The sequence below is a fragment of the Hylobates moloch genome, unplaced genomic scaffold (genome assembly GCF_009828535.3).
Source record: "Hylobates moloch isolate HMO894 unplaced genomic scaffold, HMol_V3 SCAFFOLD_1, whole genome shotgun sequence".
NCBI classification, from domain to species: domain Eukaryota; kingdom Metazoa; phylum Chordata; class Mammalia; order Primates; family Hylobatidae; genus Hylobates; species Hylobates moloch.
In genome coordinates, this window is record NW_026652276.1 from 87376892 (window position 1) to 87395227 (window position 18336).

At 36.3% G+C, this 18336-nt stretch overlaps 1 non-coding gene across 1 annotated transcript; it reads right to left on the bottom strand.

Moving 5' to 3' along the window:
• Positions 1-16197: 16197 nt before the first annotated feature.
• Positions 16198-16304, bottom strand: LOC116809781 (U6 spliceosomal RNA). The gene has a single exon (XR_004369967.1). It is a non-coding gene; the product is annotated as a U6 spliceosomal RNA (small nuclear RNA).
• Positions 16305-18336: the final 2032 nt, after the last annotated feature.

Genomic DNA, 18336 nt, shown 5'->3' on the forward strand with positions numbered 1-18336 from the left:
GACTTCTAGGCTCCAAAGGTATGAGAATATAGATTTACATTGTTTAAGTCTCTCAGTTTTTGGTATTTTGTTATGGCATCTCTAGCAAACAATTGTGAAAGGGGAATCTGGGTGAAACACCACAGAATTTACTACTGCCAACTTTTTGCTGTGTTTTTATCTACTTTGTGTAGAAAGTTTTCCCCATTTGCAAATCGTTTCTCTGGGGCTCTAGTTTGTCTTTTTTTTCTTGAAGAAACTTAAAAGAAGAAAGAATGAAATGAACCACAGGCCCATGGCAGCAGCTAATCTAGAGGACAACTGGTGTCAATATTTTCCTTCTCTATACCTATTTTAGATACCCGTCTCCCTTAGATAGCATCTCTTGTGGTCGATAAGGCTTATTTGGTCAGGGATCTGCACCATTAGTCACCATGCATTCTCAGATTGCTGTTGCACATCTTTCATTTATCATCAAAGTTGGTCAAAAAGTAGCAAGAGGTGGCCAGGTGCGGTGGCTCACGGCTGTAATTCCAGCACTTTGGGAGGCCAAGGCAGGTGGATCATGAGGTCAGGAGATTGAGACCATCCTGGCTAACACAGTGAAACCCTGTCTCTACTAAAAATTCAAAAAATTAGCCAGGCGTAGTGGTGGGTGCTTGTAGTCCCAGCTACCCGGGAGGCTAAGGCAGAAGAATGGCATGAACCTGGGAGGCAGAGCCTGCAGTGAGCTGAGATCTTGCACTGCACTCCAGCCTGGGCTACAGAGCTAGACTTAGTCTCAAAAAAAAAAAAAAAAAAAAAAAAAAAGCAAGAGGTACCATATTGAACTATGTAATTGTCAAACATATTCTTCCCCTTCCCTATTTTTTGATAGTAGCGCCTATTTCCTCTTAATAATTGGGGCCAATTTAACCTGTCATTATATTGACTTATTTCTTTAAGTAGGCTCTTCGGGCACAAGAAGCCCAAGGAGACAGAGCAGCCGTAGAACTTCTTAATGAACATTTACTAGTGTCCTCTGGTGGAAATGTCCTCCCTCTGAGAAGCAGGGTTTATAGACCCAAAGTGCACAGAATTGTAGAAATGGGAAGTACTCATTCTCCAAGACACTCACTGCAAGTGAAAAGTGGGTTTATTTCTATTTCCATCTTTTGGTTTCCACACCCAATGTATTCAACCTCCTGAAACACTGCACTATAAAATGATTATTGATTTAGAATATATTCTTGTTCTAGATTATGAAGTCCTATTCTACCAGGATACAATCCCAAGCAACTTTCTTAGCTACACTGTCAAAAGGCTGTTCCAATTTTTAACTGGCTAGCAGCTTCTGGGTGATCCAATATGTGACAGAGCCAGTGTTTTCCAAGGTTTTGTGTCTATTGCTACAACTCTTTTACTGTAAAGTGCATTATTTACAGAAAAAAAGCTGCTTTTTTCCTGAAGTGTTGTTATGCACAACCCCTTATTGTTAGATCGCTCAGTATGTTCCAGAGAGTGGTGCTTACAGAAGACTGATGGTTAGAAAAATCAAATCAAATAACTTCTTCCACGGTAGATGCTTCTTTCTATTTCTTTTTCTTTTTAGTGTAAAGGTCTTAACAGTTTATTCCAACCCTTATGAGTCCATCAATATGCCTGTTTCTTACATTTTTCTCATTCTTCACTTTTCACTATTTCTACTTGCAGGGCCCTGGCAAATCCGTCCTTTGTTTCCCACTACCTGCAATTTCATGAATGTTCTTACTTCAGATGACTTTTCTTTCTACACAAAGTGAATGATAAGGTGCAGTGCTAAACTTCTATTACAAGTAGATTTCCAGAACACCTTGAATGAGTCTGATACAAAGCAGAAGTTTATTTTTGTCTTGGGCCCATATATTATGCCATCTTATCTATGAACTAAACTAGTACTTTTTCTCTTCCTTCTGCTGAAAATGAGGGGCATCCCCAACCCATACAGCGATAGGTAAGAGCCAAGGGGAACTAACATGACAGTAGTGGTTAACGTGGGGTCTCGAATTTCTGATCTTGTAAATTATTTGTGCCTTTGGCCTGGCTTGTGCCTAATCCCAGATACATTACTTCAGTTTTGCACTTGGTTGCTGTAGGGCCCATCAGGTTTTATGACTTAGTGGATCTGGGAGACTTTAGCTCATGACAAACAGTTATAGCTTCACAATCACTTGAGGTCCCAAAATCAGATACTCTGCCTCTATCAGGGCATAGTACCTTGCTAGGGGCTATTTTTAATGCTGAATAGAAGGCATGACCATACACTATAACCCCAGAAGATTCTCCTTTTATGGCTGGCCATGAACTTCACTTATGTTGTTTAACATCCTGTTCCATCAAAGATAGAATAAAAACTGCTAAGTCTTATGGCCCAAGCATTAGGACAGCTTCACTGCAATCTTGATGTCCTAAGGAGCTCTTTCTTATACAAAGCCCCACTAAAAACTAGCAGCCTTTTACATCACCAGGAATATTGACTAGAGAAAGATGTTCACGCATGTGATATGCTGCTTCTAGAATCTAAAGAAGTCTACCAGGCATTGTGTTTCCATCTTAGTAGAGAAAGGGGCAAAATTATAATATAGATTAAAAGAACATTATTTAATTTAAAACAGCTTTTTTGGCAGGCCTCAGACCAGTAAACCCCTAAACATTTTACTTATATGTCATGTTGCTAAGTTTTTTATAGGATTTATCTTCCACCTTTAGTGTACGTTTCTTACAAAGGTCACTAACATGCCTGCAAATTCTTGTTCATCTGTTACAAATCACATGATGTCAGTGGTACAGTGAACAAAAGTGTTCTGCAGAAAGTCCAGACAGTCCAATACCTTTGGTTTATATTATAATGGAGGGCAAGAGATTAACATGTTCTTGGGACAGGACAGTAAATGAATATTGTTGTCTGTTGTCTGACTAATATGAATGAGAACTAATTTTGTTATGACTGGGATAGAAATGAACTCCCTTGCCAGATCAATGGCCACATGCCATGTAGCTGAGGCTATGTTGATCTACTCTAGCAGTTGCAATTAGAACTATTACACGGTTGAGTTTTTGGTAATCCATTGGCATTTTCCAGCATACGTCTGGTTTTTGTAGGGGACAGACTGGCGAATTAAATGGTGTATTACGGAGACCATCCCTGCAGTATTTTTTGAAGAGGTACTATCTTGACCTTTCTCATTCCTGGGGGAGGTAATACTATTTTCACATTACTGTCTTGCCCAGTGGGGAGCAGTTTCAGAATCCACCATTCGCCTTTTTCTGATTATAATAGCTCTTAAGCCACTGGCAAAGGAATAAATCTGTGTATTCTGATAACTATTAAGTATCTATTCTAATTACATGTTTATAAACCAGGCTTGGTCTCTCACATCTATAATCCCAACCCTTTAGGAGGTCAAGGCAGGAAAAACATTTGAGTCCAGGAGTTTCCAAGAAGCTTGGACAACATAGCAAACTTCATCAGTAAAAAACAAAACAAAAACAAAAACAAAAAAAAATTGGCCAGTCACAGTTGCCTGCACCTATAGTTACAGCTACTTGAGAGCTTGAGGTTAGGAGGATCACTTGGGCCCAGGAGGTTGAGGTTACAGTGAGCCATGATTATGCCACTGCACTCCAGCCTGACTGACACAGCAAGACTCTTTCTGAAAGATAATGATAATAACAAATATACAAGTAAATTATACATTTATCATCCAGGAATATTATCATCATGTGGATCCATGGACCACATGAACACACTGTGACCCAGACTAAGCCAAGGCTTTTATATATACTCAATCTAATGGGACGATGTAACAATACTTAGGGCCCGGTTTAAATATCATCTGAGGCATTGTATGCAAGAGTCCTTGAAAAGTTATGATATCCTCTTACAATAACCTGAGAAATGGCCTTAGGTTAATTTGGAGAAAGGTCTGGGGAAATCGGTCCTGTAAATATTTGTAATATTGTAGGATTCTTTCTTTTAGAGACTCAGTCATTCTATACCTGAGAACTAGCTCAGTTCCATAAACTGAGCAAGATGCCATGAATTTTTATGAGAATTGTGTCCCTAGACTTCTCAATATTCATCCTTGATTTATTTTGTTTGCATAAACTAATCTATACCATTGTTGATGTCCATCTATTTTGCCTCCAGAAACATAATGCTCAAGTCACTATCTATAGAGATCTCGGTGAGTCAGGCTCTTCTTGCTGTCAATAGGAATTTACCTTGAATTACTTTCATCTCCACTGTTATCAAATAAATTAGCATTTAAGAGTATCTCTTGTCATCAGCCCTAAGCCCAAAGAAGAGACAACAACAACTTTTTCAACAATTCTGCTGCCTTTGTCAAAAGTGAAATTTTTATCGCTTTGTTAATAGAGTATCTTCTAGAATAGGTGGATTTTCTAGCATGGCCACTTAGCCACTTATTTGAGCTTTTTGTTTTTTTCTCTAGTGTCTTCTATGGAAATTTTGGAATTTCTTTATCCCATATTATGTGTCTTTTTTTTCTGAACTTCTAAGAATTATCTTAGCAACTTCTAAGAATTATCTTAGCAACTTGTTAGTAATATTTCCTGGGATCTTTGTCAATGTTTTAAATCTTTTATAATGGGACAGACTTTCCATATGAACAAGCATTCCCTTATCCAAATTTCTGCCACAAACCCATTCCTACACACCTATCTGGTACCATCAGAATTCAATTCTACATACTCCTGTGCCTCTTGTTGGTGTATGTATGTGGCTAGGTTCTGCAGCAACTTCTGCAAATTCCCTTTTAACCTTTCACAATGCCAGTATTTTTCCAGCTAGTTTCTGTTGTAACGTGACTGTACTTATTGTTTTGGTGTTCAAGATGAGAGAGGGCAGCAAATCCTGAGGTCATTCACATGATGTCTTTTAAGGGAGAGGTTCTGCATCATATTCCAGCAAAAGGGACCATTACCCTCTAACAAGGAGTGGACCAATTCTTCAGGTGCAGAGAGCTCAGGGTAAATTGGGGATTGAAATTTTCAAGTACATTGACTTAGATGTCACTATCCTGAGTCTAGAGTCCCATGCCTTCCCAGTAAGGCACTGATCTTAGTTAGCCGACCAGACATGCTGTGACTGAATATTATCCTTTTCTGGATCTCTGCTACCACTATAATTAAGTCCTGTACCTGATGATCTTTTTCTGCTTTCTTACCACAGCAAATGAGTTTCTTTATATACTTCCAAACATGTCATCTTAAATTGATTAATCACTGTAAACCTTTCAGTGTTTTTCTTCAATGCATGGTTAGCCACATCTAATTCTATAGTACTTATTATTTTTCCATATGTCTCAAATACTTCAGATAGTGTGTCCACCAAATGCATTCATTTTGACTACTATTCCAGACCATTTAATCACCAGTGTAAGTTTTAACAATTGCACTTCTATGCCATGTCACAGCTATTAGTATTCTATCTGCTACTTTTAATTAGGGTCCTCGTTGCCAGGAGCCCAGTGAATAATGCATTTCTAAAATCCCGTTTTAAATTCTGCTTTCTAGGATTAACATTGTTATCAACCCTATAGGTTAGATTCCTTGGGAAAAAAACTTTGAGGCAGAAATTTGCATTCATGGACCTTGCTAGGCAGTGCTCTTGTGAAAAAAAAATACGTATAAAGGTGTGAGAGAAGTAAGGTTGGAAAGAAAAAGAAATTGAACTACAGAAAAAATGCAGGAGGCTCAGCTGACTCAATGGTGAGCTCTGAAGCTCAGATTTCCTTTAAAATTTGTCTTATTCAAGGCAATGGTGTTGAGCATTTGTACTCACCTGTAAACCTGTAATTGAATGAGTTCTGTCCCAGGGAAGTAATGTGACTTTGGAAAAGCCAACAGCTTTTGTCCAAAAGCAGTTTCTACAAAAGTATTAACCATGAGTTGTGAAAAGCCAAAACCCTTGGCAACTGAGAAAATGGTCTCATTATTAGAGAAAGGTAATTTCAGTGGCACATACAGCATCCATCACAGCTACAAAGTGATTACATAGTTGTATTAATTTTACTGTAATTCTATATAATACACGCTTAATCATTTTTAAATTTTTGTACATGCAAATTTTTAAAACAAAATACTAAATATTGGAAGGTGATGTGTGTGGCAATGCTTGTGGAACCTGGAGAGCATGAACAGCAAATTTAGCCAAGAGATAGCAAAGGCATTGGAGGGAAATGTAATTAGAAGCAGAATTGTGTCACTTTCTGCATGTTTCTATTTTTCTTGCCTTATTTGTGATTTTTTTTGTTGTTGTTGTTTCAGATAAACGAATGAGTAACTGAGTAGAGGTCTCCTTCTATTACTAAAGGATTTGTTACCCCCTTGAATCCTTCCTTCCTTCCTTCCCTCCTCTCTCTCTCTTTCTTTCTTTCTCTTTCTTTCTTTCTTTCCTTCTTTCCTTCTTTCTTTCTCTGTCTCTTTCTTTTTCTTTTCTTTTCTTTTTTTTTTTTTAAGCAAGGCCTGTCTCTGTTGTCCAGGCTGGAGTGCAGTGGCACAATCTTGGCTCACTGCAATTTCTGCCTCCCAGGTTCAAGTGATTCTCGTGCCTCAGCCTCCCAAGTAGCTGGGATTACATGTGTCTGCTACCATGCCCAGCCAATTTTTGTATTTTTAGTAGAAATGGGTTTTCACTGTGCTGCCCAGGCTGGTCTTGAACTCCTGATCTCAAGTGATCTGCCCACCTTGGCCTCCCAAATTGCTGGGATTACAGGCATGAGCTACTGTGCCCAGCCAATTTTTTTCTTGAATTACCACAAAATAGAGCTATCTGGTTATATGCTGCACTCCACTGATATGCACCACAGTTATATTTACTGGTTATAATATTTTTGGGCACAAACCACCTTAATACCCACCCCAAAACAACAGGATATACACTCTTCTCATTGCATACGGTACAAACTCTGAAACTGATCACACGATTGGGCATGAAAAAACCCTCAGCAAATACAAAAAAAACTGAAATCATAACAACCACACTCTTGAATGACAGTGCAATAAAAATAAAAATCAATGCTAAGAAAATCAAAACAATACAAATAAATGGAAATCAAACAACCTGCTCCTGAATGATATCTGAGCTGATAATGAAATTAAGGCAGAAATCAATAAATTCTTTGAAATTAATGAGAAAAATATGCAACATATCAGAATTCAGAATTTCTGGGACAGTCAAAACCATGTTATATTACTAAATACCCACATCAAAAAGTTAGAAAGAGGTCAGGCATGGTAGCTCACACTTGTAATCCCACACTTTGGGAGGCTAAGATGAGTGGGTAACCTGAGGTCAGGAGTTCGAGACCAGCCTGGTCAACATGGTGAAACCCTGTCTCTACTAAAAATACAAAAATTAGCCAAATTAGCTGGGCATGGTGTACACCTGTAAGCCCAGCTACTCATGAGGCTAATGCAAGAGAATCTCTTTGAACCCGGGAGGTGGAGGTTTCAGTGAGCTGAGATTGGGCCACTGCACTCCAGCATGGCTGACTCAGCCTCTCAAGTAGCTGATCCAAACACTGACCCAGGAAGAGTTTCAATCCCTGAACAGACCAATAAAATGTTCCAAAATTGAGTCAGTAATAAAAAGCCTACCAATCAGAAAAAGCCCAGGACTAGGCAGATCACACCCGAATTCTACCAGATGTAAAAGGAAGAGCTGGTACCATTCCTCCTGAAACTATTCCAAAAAATTGAGGAGGAGGGACTCCATCATAACTCATTCTATGAGGCCAGCATCATCTTGACACCAAAACCTGGCAAAGACACAACAAAAAAAGAAAACTTTAGGGCAGTATCCTTGATGAACATAGATACAAAAAATCCTCAGCAAAATACTAGTCAAGCAAATCCAACAGTATATCAAAGAAGCTAATCCAGCATGATCAAGTAGGCTTTACTCCTGGAATGCAAGTTTGGTTCAACATATATAAATCAATAAATGTGATTTACCACATAAACATAACTGAAAACAAAAACCACATGATCATCTCAACAGATGCAGAAAAGGCTTTCCATGAATTTCAACATGTTTTAAACAAAACTAGGCAGTGAAGGAACATTCTTCAAAATAATATGAAACATCTTGAAAAACCCACAAGGAACATCATACTGAATGGGCAAAAGCTGAAAAAATTCCCCTTGAAAACCGACACAAGACAAGGATGCCTTTCTCACCACTTCTATTCAATGTAGTACTGGAAGTTCTGGCCATGGCAATTAGGCAAGAGAAAGAACTACAGGCATTCAAATAGGAAGAGAGGAACTCAAACTATTCCTGCTTGCAGATGGTATGATTGTAAACCTGGAAAACCCCATAGTATCTGCCGAAAAGCCTCTAGATCTGATGCACAATGTGATCAAAGTTTCAGGGTACAAAATTAATGTACAAAAATCAGTAGCATGCCTATACACCACCAACTTTCAAGCTGAGAGCCAAATCAGGAACACAACCCCAACACAATTACTACAAAAATAATAAAATACCTAGGAATACAGTTAATTGGGCAGGTGAAAGATCTCTACAACAGGCCAGGCACGGTGGCTCATGCCAGTAATCCCAGCACTTTGGGAGGCTGAGACAGGTGGATCACGAGGTCAGGAGATCGAGACTATCCTGGCTAACATGTTGAAAACCCTTCTCTACTAAAAATACAAAAAAATTAGCTGGGTGTAGGGGCTGGTGCCTGTAGTCCCAGCTACTTGGGAGGCTGAGGCAGGAGAATGGCATGAACCCGGGAGGCAGAGCTTGCAGTGAGCCAAGATCGCACCACTGCCCTCCAGCCTGAGCAACTGAGCAAGACTCCATCTCAAAAAACAAAACAAAACAAACAAACAAACAAAAAGATCTCTACAACAAGATTTAAAAAACAGCTGCTCAAATAAATCAAAGATGACACAAACAAATAGAAAAATTCTCCATGCTTATTAATAGAAAGAATCAATATGATCAAAATGGCCATAATGCCCAAAGCAATGTACAGATTCAATGCTGTTTCTATCAAAGTTATCAATGACATTCTTCACAGAATTAGAAAAAATCTATTCTAAAATTCATATGGAAGCAAAAAATAAAAAATAAAAAAGAGAGAAAGAGCTTTAATAGCTAAGGCAATCCTAAGCAAAAATAACAAAGCTGGAGGCATCACATTTACCAACTTCAAACTCTACTACAAGGCTACAGTAATTAAAACAGCTTGGTAGTGATACAAAAACAGATGCATAGACCAATGGAACAGAGTAGAGAACCCCAAAATAATGTTGTACACCTATAACCAACCTGATATACAAGACCACAAAAATATGTAGTTGTGAAAGGACTCCCTATTTATTCAATAAACAGTGCTGGGATAATTGGCTAGCCAAATGCGGAAGATTGAAAATGGGCCCCTTCCTTACATTATTTACAAAAATTAACTCAAGACGGATTAAAGACTAAAATCTAAATCCAGAAACTTCAATACCCTGGAAAACAACCTAGAAAATACCATTCTGGACATAGGGCACGTCATGACTTCATGAAAAAGAGGTCAAAGGCAATTGCAACAAAAACAAAAATTGACAAATGGGATCTAATTAAATTCAATAGCTTCTGTACAGCAAAACAAACTATCAACAGAGTAAACAGACAACCTACAGAATGACAGAACATATTTGCAAACTATGCATCTGGCAAATGTCTAGTATTCAGAACCTATAAGAAACAAATTTACAAGTGAAAAACAACCTCATTAAAAAGTGGGCAGAGGACATAAACAGACACATCAAAGGAAGATATTCATGCAGCCAACAAGCATATGAAAAAAATGCTTAACATCAGTAATCATTAGAGAAATGCAAATCAAAACCACAATGAGATACCATCACTCACCAGTCAGAATGGTTGTTATTAAAAAGTCAAAAAATAACAGATACTGGCAAAGTTGTGCAGAAAAGGGAATGTTTGTGCACTGCTGGTTGGGAATATTAACTAGCTCAACCACTGCGGATATCAGTCTGGTGATTTCTCTAATAACTTAAAACAGAATTACCATTCAAACCAGCAATCTCATTACTGGGTATATACCCAAAGGAATATAAATCATTCTACCATAAAGACACATGCACGTGTATGTTCATCATAGCACCATCCACAATAACGAAGACATGGAATCCATCTAAATGCCCATCAATGGTAGACTGGATAAAGAAAATGTGGTACATGTACATCATGGAATATTATGCAGCCACAAAAAAGAATGAGATTATGTCCTTTGAGGCAACATGGGTGGAGCTGGAGGTCATTATCCTAAGCAAACTAACACAGGAGCAGAAAACCAAATACTGCCTGTTCTCACATATAAGAGGAAGTTAAACTTTGAGTACATATGGACACAGAGAAGGGAAGAACAGACACCGAGACTGCTTGAGGATGAAGAGTGGGAGGAGTGGAAGGATCGAAAAACTATCAAGTACTAGCTTATTACATGGGTGATGAAATAATTTCTACACCAAACCCCTGTGACATACAATTTGCTTATATAGCAAACCTGTACATGTACTTCTGAACTTTTATTTTTAAAATAAAAGTTAAAAAAGAATGTGGAATTAAAACAGAGGAAAACGAGCATGATTTTATGGCGTTTTATAAGCAATGTTCTGTGGTGAAAAATGGACAATGAACTTTAATGGGCATAATAATTAGTACTCTATTTTATAAAGTTCTTTTTATAATTTCCATGCATTATAACTTCCATGCATTATAACAAATTATTAGCTAAAAATACTCTAAAAATACTGTCTTCAAAAATATCATATTTTAAGAGAAATGGTAAAATCATGAGAAGTGAATAATTAACACAGAGTGGCAAAAGGTATAACTCAGAACAAGGACTAAGAATTCTGAAGTGGCATGTAATAGAACACAAAGTGTCTATTTTATGCATACATAAAATATACACTCACACATACAGACACACAGAGGCATGCACTGCATAATGGTATTTCAGTCAATGATGAACAGCATATACAACAATAATCCTATGAGATTGTAATGGAGCTGAAAAATTACTATTTCCTAGTGATGCAGCTGTTGTAAGGTCTTAGTGTAACACACGACTCACATTTTTATGGTGATGCTGGTGTAAACAAACCTACTGCACTGCCAATTATATATTAGTATAGCACATACAATTCTGTACAGTTAATAATACTTGATCATGATAATAAAAGACTATGTTACTGGTTTGTGTATTTACTATACTATACTATACTTTTTATTCCTACTTATATAAAAAAGAAAAAGTTAACTGTAAAACAGCCGCAGGCAGGTCCTCCAGGAGGTATTCCAGAAGGCATTGTTATCATAGGAGATGACATCTCCATGTGTATTATTGCCTCTGAAGACCTTTCCGCGCAGCAAGATGTGGAAGTGGAAGACCGTGCTATTGCTACAGATCCCAGTCATTTGTAGTCCTAGGCTAATATCTGCATTTGTGCCTTAGTTTTTAACAAAAATTTTAAATGTAAAAAAAAAATTCATAGAAAAAAGCTTATGGAATAAGGATATAAAGAAATAAAATATTTTTGTACATCTATATGATGTGGGTTTTAAGCTGTTATTACAAAAATATCATAAAGTAAAAAATATTAAAGTTTATAAAGTAAAAACATTATAGTAAGCAAAGGTTAATTTATTATTGAGGAAAGAAATTTAAAGAAATAAATTTAGGGCAGCCTATTTGTCCAATGTTTATAAAGTCTACAGTCATGTAGTGTCCTAGGCCCTCCCATTTACTCACCACTTTCTCATTGTCCCATTCAGAGGAACTGCTAGTTCTGTATGCTAATAAGTGCCTATACAGTTGGACCAAATTTTATCTTTTTATAGTGGTTTTACTGTACCTTTTCTAAATTTAAATGAACAAATACTTACCATTGCATTACACTGCCTATAGTATTCAGTAACATGTACAGGTTTGCAGCCTAGGAGCAATAAGCTATGCCATATAGCTTAGTTGTGTATTAGGCTATACCATTTAGGTTTGTGTAAGTACACTCTATCATGTTTACACAATGACAAATTCACCAAATCACGTTTCTCAAAATGTATCTCCATCATTAAGCAAAGTATAACTATTTATAGTTATTTAGAGACTTCAGAAATGTTTGAAGAAGAAATAAATTTCCCATGGTATATATGATATAGCAAGTTTTCTTGTATTCCTTTTTTTCTTTATTTTGATGAAGTTCAATTTATATGAATTTTCTTTGATAATTTTTTTGCATTTAGAGTTATATCTAAGAAATTGTTGTCCAATACAAACTCAGAAAGGTATTTTCTAGAACTTATCTTCTAGACCTTTTATAGTTTTACATTATACATTGAAGTTCATGATCTATTTTGAGTATGTTTTTATGTATGTTGTGATATAACAATCACAGGTAATTTTCACATCTGGTTATACAATGTTTTAGAATCATATATTAAACAATATTCTTTCAGTCTTGAATTTTTTTACATTGTTTTGGAAAGCGATCAGACAAATCCGTATATCTATTTCTGAATACTGTATTTTGTCCTAGTTTCTTTATTATTATTTCTAGTGCTATTTGTTTCAGATTCTATAGAATTTTCTATACAAAAGAATAATATGTCTGTAAATAATGACAGTTTTACTTCTTCCATTTTAATATGGTTGTCTTTATTTCTTTTTCTTATTGCATTGGCTAGAAATCTTGTACAATACAAAATAAGAGTAAGTGAGCATATCCTCACATTGTTTCTGATTTAGGAGGATAACGGTCAGACTTCACATTTAAGCTATATGTTTTTCCTTGATTCCATTTACCAGTTGAGTATTTTTATTAAAGTAAATTTATTAAATAAATTTTCATGGACAAGTTTTAAAGTAAAATTTCAATTTATTTAATAGGTACAGGGCTATTAGGTGATCTATTTATTCTTTTGTAAACTTTAGTAGTTTGTGTCTTTCTAAATATTTAAATACTTCATTTAAGTTGTTGAATATACTATTTTAAAGTTGTTAATAATATTAACACCAGAACATTTTCAATATTCATAGAATTTGTACTGATGTCACCTCCTATATTCTTGGTATTGGTACCTTTTACAGTTTGCACTTTATACCCGATCAGTCAGACTAGAGGTTTATCAATTTATTCTTTATTTTTTAAATCATCTTTTCCTTTCATTAATGCTTTCTATCATTTTCTGTTTTCCATTTTCATTGAACTCTGATGTCATTACTATTCTCTTTTTTCAATTTTTATTTTTTTATTTTAAGTTCAGAGATACATGTGCAGGTTGTGCAGGTTGTGCAGGTTTGTTACATAGGTATATGTGTACCATAGTGGTTTGCCGCATATATCAACTCGTCGTCTAGATGTTAAGCCTCACATGCATTAGCTATTTGTCCTGATGCTCTCCCTGCCCTCACCCCACACCTGCTGATAGGCCCTGGTGTGTGTTGTTCACCTCCCTGTGTCCATGTGTTCTCATTGTTCTGCTCTCACTTATGAGTGAAAACATGTGGTGTTTGATTTTCTGTTCCTGTATTAGTTTGCTGAGAATGACGGCTTTCAGCTTCATCCATGTCCCTGCAAAGGACATGATCTCACTCATTTTTATGGTTGCATAGTATTCCAAGGGATATATGAATTTGAATGCATATTTTGATGTATTCCAAGGGATATATGTACCGCATTTTCTTTATCCAGTCTATCGTTGATAGATATTTGGATTGGTTCCAAGTCTTTGCTATTGTGAATAGTGCTGCAATAAACATACGTGTGCATGTGTCATTATAGTAGAATGAATTCTAATCCCTTGGGTATATACCCAGTAATGGATTGCTGGGTCAAATGGTATTTCTGGTTCTAGATCCTAATTTGCATTCCTACCAACAGTGTAAAATCATTCCTATTCCTCCCCATTCTTGCCGGCATCTATTGTTTCTTGACTTTTTAATAATCAGCATTCTGACTGGCCTGAGATGGTATCTCACTGTCATTTTGATTTGCACTTCTCTAATGATCAGTGATGTTAAGCATTTTTTCATATATTTGTTGGTCACATAAATGCCTTCTTTTGAGAAGTGTCTGTTCACATCCTTTGCCCACTTTTTGATGGTTTTTTTTCTTGTAAAATTGTTTAAGTTTCTTGTAGATTCTGGATATTGGACTTTTGTCAGATGGGTAGATTTGTTAATTTTTTTAAAAAACCAGCTTCTGAATTCATTGATATTTTTTAAGGGTTTTTCATGTCTCTATCTCCTTCAGTTCTGCTCTGATCTTAGTTATTTCTAGTATTCTGCTATCTTTTGGATTTATTTCCTCTTGCTTCTGTAGTTCTTTTAATTGTGATGTTACAGTGTCAACTTGATGTCTTTTTAGCTTTCTGACATGGGCATTTAGTGCTATAAATTTCCCTCTTAGCACTGCTGTAGCTGTGTTCCAGAGATTCTGGTACATTGTCTCTTCATTCTCATTGGTTTCAAAGGATTTCTTGATTTCTGCCTTGATTTCATTATTTACCCAGGAGTCATTTAGAAGCAGGTTGTTCAATTTCCATGTAGTTGCGTGGTTTTGAGTGAGTTTCCTAATCCTGAGTTCTAATTCGATTGCACTCTGGTCTGAGAGACTGTTTTGATTTCAGGTCTTTTGCATTTGTTGAGGAGTGTTTTACCCTCAATTATGTAGTTGATTTTAAAATAAGTACCATGTGGCGCTGAGAAGCATGCATATTCTGTTGATTTGGGGTGGAAAGTTCTGTAGATGTCTATTAGGTCTACTTGATCCAGATCTGACTTCAAGTCCTAAATATCCTTGTTAATTTTCTGTCTCGTTGATTTGTCTAATATTGACAGTGGGGTGTTAATGTCTCCCACTATTATTGTGTGGGAGTCTAAGTCTCTTTGTATGTCTCTGAGAACTTGTTTTATAAATCTGGGTGCTCCTGTATTGGGTGGATATATATTTAGGATGGTTAGCTCTTCTTGTTGAATTGATCCCTTTACCATTATATAATGTCGTTCTTTGTCATTTTTTTAAAATCTTTCTTGGTTTGAAGTCTGTTTTGTTAGAGATTAGGATTGCAACCCCTGCTTTTTTCAGCTTTCAATTTGCTTGGTAAATTTTCCTCCATCCCTTTATTTTGAACCTATGTGTGTCTTTTTCATGTGAGACGGGTCTCCAGAATATAGCACGCCCATGGGGCTTGACTCTATCCAATTTACCTATCTGTGTCTTTTAACTGGGGACATTTAGCCCATTTACATTTAAGGTTAGTATAGTTATGTGTGAATTTCATCTGTCATCATGATGCTAGCTGGTTATTTTGCACACTGGTTGATGGAGTTTCTTCATAGTGTCTTTTGCCTGCATATTTTGATGTGTTTTTGCAGTGGCTGGTACCGTTTTTTCCTTTTAATATTTAGTGCTTCCTTCAGAAGCTTTTGCAAGGCATGCCTGGTGGTGATGAAATCCCTCAGCATTTGCTTGTCTGAAAAGGATTTTATTTATCCTTCGCTTATGAAGCTTAGTTTGGCTGTATGTGAAATTCTGGGTTGAAAATTCTTTTCTTTAAGAATGTTGACTATTGTCCCCCACTTTCTTGTGACTTACAGAGTTTCTGCTGAGAGATCTGCTGTTAGTCTGATGAACTTCCCTTTGTAGGTGACTTGGCCTTTCTCTGGATGCCCTTAACATTTTTTCCTTCATTTCAACCGTGGAGAATCTGATGATTATGTGTCTTGGGTTTGATAACTCATGTAGTATCTTAGTGATGTCCTCTGTATTTCCTGAATTTGAATGTTGGCCTGTCTTGCTATGTTGCAGAAATTCTCCTGGATAATAACTTTAAGTGCGTTTTCCAACTTGGTTCCATTCTCCCCATCTTTTTCAGGTACTCCAATCAATCGTAAGGTCAGTCATTTTACATAGTCCCATATTTCTTGAAGGTTTTATTTCTTCCTTTTCATTATTTTTTTCTCTACTCTTGTCTGCCTGACTCATTTCAGCAAGATGGGCTTCAGACTATAACACTTTTTCTCCTGCTTGATCGATTCGGCTATTGATACTTGTGTATGCTTCACAAAATTCTCATGCTGTGTTTTTCAGCTCCCTGGGTCATTTAAGTTCCTCTGTAAACTGTTCATTCTAGTTAGAAGCTCCAGAAATATGGAACGCTTCTCGAATTTAAGTGTCATCCTTGCGCAGGGGCCATGTTAATCTACTCAGTATCGTTCTAATTCTAGTATTTATGCTGCCAAAGCAAGCACCCCTTTCTTTTCTTGACTTTGTGTTTGATATTCTCTTTTTCTCTGTTTCAAACAGGAAATCTGAAGTCATTCATTGAGACCATTTGTCTTTTGCAATACAAATGTTAAGAGCTATTACTTTTTCTCTGAGTACCGTTTTAGCTACATCACATAAATGTTGCTTTTTAGTGTTTTTATTTCTCAGATCTAAATAGTTTCTATTTAATCTATTGATTTCTTTATTGAATGATAAATTCTTTTAAATTATTTAATTTTAAAACTTTAAAATTTCCAAATATTTAAGTATTTTATTTTGCAATTGACTTCTAATTTAATTAATACATTCAGATGAGAGTGATATTTTTCTTCTGACTGAAGACATTCTTTAACATTTCTTATAATGTAAATCTGCTAGTGAGAAATTATTTCAGATTTCAGATGTCTGGAAATGTGTGTATTTTGTCTTCATTTTTGAAATATATTTTCAGTGGTTATAAAATTTTAGATTGACAGATTTTTTTTTCTTTCAGAACTTTGAAGATATCTTCCCCTTGGGATAGTTAAAGTAGTGTGACAGGTACTAGGAAAATGGTGTGGGTAGCTTTTATTCAGGATTCTCAGGTTCCTGAGTTTGCTACCTTATTTGGGGCATAGACATTCATTCTGTTAAATGTAACAATGGATAATATCCTGAAGCCAAATGTCATACAGAGCTGCTCTTTTTCCTTTTTTTGTAATATTCTATAGCCTGTGAAAATCTGAAGTTACTTCTGAATTTTCTCTGCAACTCTTTCTCACTCCACTTATGTTGGGCACCATCTTCATAAGACACATCAGTTTATTTAGGTAGTGTGTCACTAGTTTAACCCAGAACAAAACTCTTTGACTGCTGACTGCTCAGTATGAGTTGGAGAGGTGGAGCAGAGATGCTAAACAATTAGAATGAATGCAGTATTATAATGCCCATGACAGTTAATTTTTAAAATATAGTTTCAACTCTTATTTTCAATTCTGATTATATAGGTTCAGGTTTATTAGATGGGTATATTGTGTGATACTGAAGTTTGGCGTACAAATAACCCCATCACTCAGGTAGTAAGCATAGTACCCAATAGGTAGTTTTTCAGACTTTTTCCCCGTCCCTCCTCCCCGACTCAGGTAGCCCTATGTTATTCCCATCTTTATGTCCATGTGTACCAAACACTTAGGTCCCACTTATATGTGAGAAAATTTGGTATTTGGTTTTCTTTTCCTGCATTAATTTGCTTAGGATAATAGCCTCCAGCTGCATCCCATGTTGCTGCAAAAGAAATTATGTCATTCTTCTTTATGGCTGCATAGTATTCTGTAGTGTATATGTACCACATTTTCTTTATCCAATTCAATGTTGATGGGAATCTAAGTTGATTCCACATCCTTGCTATTGTGATTGTGAATATCTGTGATGAAAATACAGGTGGAATGATCTATTTTCCTTTGGATATATGCCCAGCAATGATATTGCTAGGTTGAATGATAATTCTATTTTTAGTTCTTTGAGAAATCTTCAAATTGCTTTCCACAGTGGCTGCAGTAATTTACATTCCACCAACAGTGTATAAGTATTGCCTTTTCAATGCAGCCTCACCAGCATCTATAATTGTTTGACTTTTTAGTAACAGCCACTCTGATTGGTGTGAGATGATGTCTCATTGTGGTTTTAATTGCATTTCTCTGATGATTAGTGATGTTGAACATTTTTTTCACGTCTGTTTGCCACTTATATATTTTCTCTTGAGAAATGTCTGTTCATACCTTTTGTACACTTTTTAAAGGGCTTATTTTTTTTTTTTTTTTTGCTTGTTGAATTGTCTAAGTTTCTTCCAGATTCTGGATGTTAGACCTTTGTTGGATGCAGTTTTCTTCCATTCTGTAGGTTGCCTGTTTACTCTGTGTAGTTTCTCTTGCTGTGCAGGAGCTCTTGAGATTCACTAGGTCCCATTTGTCAATTTTGGTTTCTACTGAAATTTCTTTTGACAACTTAGTCATAAATTCCTTCCCAAGGCCAATGTCC